This window comes from Leptodactylus fuscus, chromosome 5 (assembly GCF_031893055.1).
Source record: "Leptodactylus fuscus isolate aLepFus1 chromosome 5, aLepFus1.hap2, whole genome shotgun sequence".
Classification (NCBI taxonomy): Eukaryota; Metazoa; Chordata; class Amphibia; order Anura; family Leptodactylidae; genus Leptodactylus; species Leptodactylus fuscus.
Window position 1 is genome coordinate 221,438,822 of NC_134269.1, and position 8,156 is coordinate 221,446,977.

Below are 8,156 nucleotides of genomic sequence, written 5' to 3' on the forward strand. Positions count from 1 at the left end.
GCCCACAAGAATATGGCCGCTGTCAGAACATGCAGTATATATACCTGCCCCCACACACATATACCTGCCCTACACATATACATCTTCCCTACACATACAACTGCCACTACACATATATACCTGCCACTACACATATATATCTGCCACTACACATATATACCTGCCCTACACATACAACTGCCACTACACACATATACCTGCCCCTAAAGCATCACCCAAAACTACAGTGGCTGATAACAGAGAGCAACAGCTGACAGAGAGGCAACAACGTAACATCAAGAACAGATCAGCGCAACAGCCAGAAGACAAGATGTAATAACCAGAGCGCCCCAGGTGGTATATACAGCACCAACACCAGAACTGTGCTACAGGAGGAGAATGGTGAGCGCAGCTCTGGAGTATAATACAGGATAAGTAATGTAATGTATGTACACAGTGACTGTACCAGCAGAATAGTGAGCGCAGCTCTGGAGTATAATACAGGATAAGTAATGTAATGTATGTACACAGTGACTGCACCAGCAGAATAGTGAGCGCAGCTCTGGAGTATAATACAGGATAAGTAATGTAATGTATGTACACAGTGACTGCACCAGCAGAATAGTGAGTGCAGCTCTGGAGTATAATACAGGATAAGTAATGTATGTATACAGTGACTGTACCAGCAGAATAGTGAGCGCAGCTCTGGAGTATAATACAGGATAAGTAATGTAATGTATGTACACAGTGACTGCACCAACAGAATAGTGAGCGCAGCTCTGGAGTATAATACAGGATAAGTAATGTAATGTATGTACACAGTGACTGTACCAGCAGAATAGTGAGCGCAGCTCTGGAGTATAATACAGGATAAGTAATGTAATGTATGTACACAGTGACTGCACCAGCAGAATAGTGAGCGCAGCTCTCGAGTATAATACAGGATAAGTAATGTAATGTATGTACACAGTGACTGTACCAGCAGAATAGTGAGCGCAGCTCTGGAGTATAATATAGGATAAGTAATGTAATGTATGTACACAGTGACTGTACCAGCAGAATAGTGAGCGCAGCTCTGGAGTATAATACAGGATAAGTAATGTATGTATACAGTGACTGTACCAGCAGAATAGTGAGCGCAGCTCTGGAGTATAATACAGGATAAGTAATGTAATGTATGTACACAGTGACTGCACCAACAGAATAGTGAGCGCAGCTCTGGAGTATAATACAGGATAAGTAATGTAATGTATGTACACAGTGACTGCACCAGCAGAATAGTGAGCGCAGCTCTGGAGTATAATACAGGATAAGTAATGTAATGTATGTACACAGTGACTGTACCAGCAGAATAGTGAGCGCAGCTCTGGAGTATAATACAGGATAAGTAATGTAATGTATGTACACAGTGACTGCACCAGCAGAATAGTGAGCGCAGCTCTGGAGTATAATACAGGATAAGTAATGTAATGTATGTACACAGTGACTGCACCAGCAGAATAGTGAGCGCAGCTCTCGAGTATAATACAGGATAAGTAATGTAATGTATGTACACAGTGACTGTACCAGCAGAATAGTGAGCGCAGCTCTGGAGTATAATATAGGATAAGTAATGTAATGTATGTACACAGTGACTGTACCAGCAGAGTAGTGAGCGCAGCTCTGGAGTATAATACAGGATAAGTAATGTAATGTATGTACACAGTGACTGTACCAGCAGAGTAGTGAGCGCAGCTCTGGAGTATAATACAGGATAAGTAATGTAATGTATGTACACAGTGACTGTACCAGCAGAGTAGTGAGCGCAGCTCTGGAGTATAATACAGGATAAGTAATGTAATGTACGTACACAGTGACTGCACCAGCAGAATAGTGAGCGCAGCTCTCGAGTATAATACAGGATAAGTAATGTAATGTACGTACACAGTGACTGTACCAGCAGAATAGTGAGCGCAGCTCTGGAGTATAATACAGGATAAGTAATGTAATGTATGTACACAGTGACTGTACCAGCAGAATAGTGAGCCCAGCTCTGAGGTATAATACAGGATAAGTAATGTAATGTATGTACACAGTGACTGCACCAGCAGAATAGTGAGCGCAGCTCTGAGGTATAATACAGGATAAGTAATGTATGTACACAGTGACTGTACAGCAGAATAGTGAGCGCAGCTCTGGAGTATAATACAGGATAAGTAATGTAATGTATGTACACAGTGACTGTACCAGCAGAATAGTGAGCGCAGCTCTGGAGTATAATACAGGATAAGTAATGTAATGTATGTACACAGTGACTGTACAGCAGAATAGTGAGCGCAGCTCTGGAGTATAATACAGGATAAGTAATGTAATATATGTACACAGTGACTGCACCAGCAGAATAGTGAGCGCAGCTCTGGGGTATAATACAGGATAAGTAATGTAATGTATGTACACAGTGACTGTACCAGCAGAATAGTGAGTGCAGCTCTGGAGTATAATACAGGATAAGTAATGTATGTACACAGTGACTGTACCAGCAGAATAGTGAGCGCAGCTCTGGAGTATAATACAGGATAAGTAATGTAATGTATGTACACAGTGACTGTACCAGCAGAATAGTGAGCGCAGCTCTGGAGTATAATACAGGATAAGTAATGTAATGTATGTACACAGTGACTGCACCAGCAGAATAGTGAGCGCTGCTCTGGAGTATAATACAGGATAAGTACTGTAATGTATGTACACAGTGACTGTACCAGCAGAATAGTGAGCGCAGCTCTGGAGTATAATACAGGATAAGTAATGTAATGTATGTACACAGTGACTGTACCAGCAGAATAGTGAGCGCAGCTCTGGAGTATCATACAGGATAAGTAATGTAATGTATGTACACAGTGACTGCACCAGCAGAATAGTGAGCGCTGCTCTGGAGTATAATACAGGATAAGTAATGTAATGTATGTACACAGTGACCTGTACCAGCAGAATAGTGAGCGCAGCTCTGAGGTATAATACAGGATAAGTAATGTAATGTATGTACACAGTGACTGCACCAGCAGTATAGTGAGCACAGCTCTGGAGTATAATACAGGATAAGTAATGTAATGTATGTACACAGTGACTGTACCAGCAGAATAGTGAGCGCAGCTCTGAGGTATAATACAGGATAAGTAATGTAATGTATGTACACAGTGACTGTACTATAATTACAGGATAAGTAATGTAATGTATGTACACAGTGACTGCACCAGCAGAATAGTGAGCGCAGCTCTGGAGTATAATACAGGATAAGTAATGTAATGTATGTACACAGTGACTGCACCAGCAGAATAGTCAGCGCAGCTCTGGGGTATAATACAGGATAAGTAATGTAATGTATGTACACAGTGACTGCACCAGCAGAATAGTGAGCGCAGCTCTGGAGTATAATACAGGATAAGTAATGTAATGTATGTACACAGTGACTGCACCAGCAGAATAGTGAGCGCAGCTCTGAGGTATAATACAGGATAAGTAATGTAATGTATGTACACAGTGACTGCACCAGCAGAATAGTGAGCGCAGCTCTGGGGTATAATACAGGATAAGTAATGTAATGTATGTACACAGTGACTGCACCAGCAGAATAGTGAGCGCAGCTCTGGAGTATAATACAGGATAAGTAATGTAATGTATGTACACAGTGACTGTACCAGCAGAATAGTGAGCGCAGCTCTGGAGTATAATACAGGATAAGTAATGTAATGTATGTACAACAGTGACTGCACCAGCAGAATAGTGAGCGCAGCTCTGGAGTATAATACAGGATAAGTAATGTAATGTATGTACACAGTGACTGCACCAGCAGAATAGTGAGCGCAGCTCTGGAGTATAATACAGGATAAGTAATGTAATGTATGTACACAGTGACTGCACCAGCAGAATAGTGAGCGCAGCTCTGGAGTATAATACAGGATAAGTAATGTAATGTATGTACACAAGTGACTGCACCAGCAGAATAGTGAGCGCAGCTCTGGAGTATAATACAGGATAAGTAATGTAATGTATGTACACAGTGACTGCACCAGCAGAATAGTGAGCGCAGCTCTGGAGTATAATACAGGATAAGTAATGTAATGTATGTACACAGTGACTGCACCAGCAGAATAGTGAGCGCAGCTCTGGGGTATAATACAGGATAAGTAATGTAATGTATGTACACAGTGACTGCACCAGCAGAATAGTGAGCGCAGCTCTGGAGTATAATACAGGATAAGTAATGTAATGTATGTACACAGTGACTGCACCAGCAGAATAGTGAGCGCAGCTCTGGAGTATAATACAGGATAAGTAATGTAATGTATGTACACAGTGACTGCACCAGCAGAATAGTGAGCGCAGCTCTGGAGTATAATACAGGATAAGTAATGTAATGTATGTACACAGTGACTGTACCAGCAGAATAGTGAGCGCAGCTCTGGAGTATAATACAGGATAAGTAATGTAATGTATGTACACAGTGACTGTACAGCAGTATAGTGAGTGCAGCTCTGGAGTATAATACAGGATAAGTAATGTATGTACACAGTGACTGTACCAGCAGAATAGTGAGCGCAGCTCTGGAGTATAATACAGGATAAGTAATGTAATGTATGTACACAGTGACTGCACCAGCAGAATAGTGAGCGCAGCTCTCGAGTATAATACAGGATAAGTAATGTAATGTATGTACACAGTGACTGTACCAGCAGAATAGTGAGCGCAGCTCTGGAGTATAATATAGGATAAGTAATGTAATGTATGTACACAGTGACTGTACCAGCAGAGTAGTGAGCGCAGCTCTGGAGTATAATACAGGATAAGTAATGTAATGTACGTACACAGTGACTGCACCAGCAGAATAGTGAGCGCAGCTCTCGAGTATAATACAGGATAAGTAATGTAATGTATGTACACAGTGACTGTACCAGCAGAATAGTGAGCGCAGCTCTGGAGTATAATACAGGATAAGTAATGTAATGTATGTACACAGTGACTGTACCAGCAGAGTAGTGAGCGCAGCTCTGGAGTATAATACAGGATAAGTAATGTAATGTATGTACACAGTGACTGCACCAGCAGAATAGTGAGCGCAGCTCTGCAGTATAATACAGGATAAGTAATGTAATGTATGTACACAGTGACTGTACCAGCAAGAATAGTGAGCGCAGCTCTGGAGTATAATACAGGATAAGTAATGTAATGTATGTACACAGTGACTGCACCAGCAGAATAGTGAGCGCAGCTCTGGAGTATAATACTGGATAAGTAATGTAATGTATGTACACAGTGACTGTACCAGCAGAATTGTGAGCGCAGCTCTGAGGTATAATACAGGATAAGTAATGTAATGTATGTACACAGTGACTGCACCAGCAGAATAGTGAGCGCAGCTCTGAGGTATAATACAGGATAAGTAATGTAATGTATGTACACAGTGACTGCACCAGCAGTATAGTGAGCACAGCTCTGGAGTATAATACAGGATAAGTAATGTAATGTATGTACACAGTGACTGTACCAGCAGAATAGTGAGCGCAGCTCTGGAGTATAATACAGGATAAGTAATGTAATGTATGTACACAGTGACGGTAGTAGCAGAATAGTGAGTGCAGCTCTGCAGTATAATACAGGATAAGTAATGTAATGTATGTACACAGTGACCGCACCAGCAGAATAGTGAGCGCAGCTCTGCAGTATAATACAGGATAAGTAATGTAATGTATGTACACAGTGACTGCACCAGCAGAATAGTGAGCGCAGCTCTGGAGTATAATACAGGATAAGTAATGTAATGTATGTACACAGTGACTGCACCAGCAGAATAGTGAGCGCAGCTCTGGGGTATAATACAGGATAAGTAATGTAATGTATGTACACAGTGACTGCAACCAGCAGAATAGTGAGCGCAGCTCTGAGGTATAATACAGGATAAGTAATGTAATGTATGTACACAGTGACTGCACCAGCAGAATAGTGAGCGCAGCTCTGGGGTATAATACAGGATAAGTAATGTAATGTATGTACACAGTGACTGCACCAGCAGAATAGTGAGCGCAGCTCTGGAGTATAATACAGGATAAGTAATGTAATGTATGTACACAGTGACTGTACCAGCAGAATAGTGAGCGCAGCTCTGGAGTATAATACAGGATAAGTAATGTAATGTATGTACACAGTGACTGCACCAGCAGAATAGTGAGCGCAGCTCTGGAGTATAATACAGGATAAGTAATGTAATGTATGTACACAGTGACTGCACCAGCAGAATAGTGAGCGCAGCTCTGGAGTATAATACAGGATAAGTAATGTAATGTATGTACACAGTGACTGCACCAGCAGAATAGTGAGCGCAGCTCTGGAGTATAATACAGGATAAGTAATGTAATGTATGTACACAGTGACTGCACCAGCAGAATAGTGAGCGCAGCTCTGGAGTATAATACAGGATAAGTAATGTAATGTATGTACACAGTGACTGCACCAGCAGAATAGTGAGCGCAGCTCTGGAGTATAATACAGGATAAGTAATGTAATGTATGTACACAGTGACTGTACCAGCAGAATAGTGAGCGCAGCTCTGGAGTATAATACAGGATAAGTAATGTAATGTATGTACACAGTGACTGTACAGCAGTATAGTGAGTGCAGCTCTGGAGTATAATACAGGATAAGTAATGTATGTATACAGTGACTGCACCAGCAGAATAGTGAGCGCAGCTCTGGAGTATAATACAGGATAAGTAATGTAATGTATGTACACAGTGACTGCACCAACAGAATAGTGAGCGCAGCTCTGGAGTATAATACAGGATAAGTAATGTAATGTATGTACACAGTGACTGTACCAGCAGAATAGTGAGCGCAGCTCTGGAGTATAATACAGGATAAGTAATGTAATGTATGTACACAGTGACTGCACCAGCAGAATAGTGAGCGCAAGCTCTGGAGTATAATACAGGATAAGTAATGTAATGTATGTACACAGTGACTGCACCAGCAGAATAGTGAGCGCAGCTCTCGAGTATAATACAGGATAAGTAATGTAATGTATGTACACAGTGACTGTACCAGCAGAATAGTGAGCGCAGCTCTGGAGTATAATATAGGATAAGTAATGTAATGTATGTACACAGTGACTGTACCAGCAGAATAGTGAGCGCAGCTCTGGAGTATAATACAGGATAAGTAATGTAATGTATGTACACAGTGACTGCACCAGCAGAATAGTGAGCGCAGCTCTCGAGTATAATACAGGATAAGTAATGTAATGTATGTACACAGTGACTGTACCAGCAGAATAGTGAGCGCAGCTCTGGAGTATAATACAGGATAAGTAATGTAATGTATGTACACAGTGACTGTACCAGCAGAGTAGTGAGCGCAGCTCTGGAAGTATAATACAGGATAAGTAGTGTAATGTATGTACACCAGTGACTGCACCAGCAGAATAGTGAGCGCAGCTCTGCAGTATAATACAGGATAAGTAATGTAATGTATGTACACAGTGACTGTACCAGCAGAATAGTGAGCGCAGCTCTGGAGTATAATACAGGATAAGTAATGTAATGTATGTACACAGTGACTGTACCAGCAGAATAGTGAGCGCAGCTCTGGAGTATAATACAGGATAAGTAATGTAATGTATGTACACAGTGACTGTACAGCAGTATAGTGAGTGCAGCTCTGGAGTATAATACAGGATAAGTAATGTATGTATACAGTGACTGTACCAGCAGAATAGTGAGCGCAGCTCTGGAGTATAATACAGGATAAGTAATGTAATGTATGTACACAGTGACTGCACCAACAGAATAGTGAGCGCAGCTCTGGAGTATAATACAGGATAAGTAATGTAATGTATGTACACAGTGACTGCACCAGCAGAATAGTGAGCGCAGCTCTGGAGTATAATACAGGATAAGTAATGTAATGTATGTACACAGTGACTGCACCAGCAGAATAGTGAGCGCAGCTCTGGAGTATAATACAGGATAAGTAATGTAATGTATGTACACAGTGACTGCACCAGCAGAATAGTGAGCGCAGCTCTCGAGTATAATACAGGATAAGTAATGTAATGTATGTACACAGTGACTGTACCAGCAGAATAGTGAGCGCAGCTCTGGAGTATAATATAGGATAAGTAATGTAATGTATGTACACAGTGACTGTAC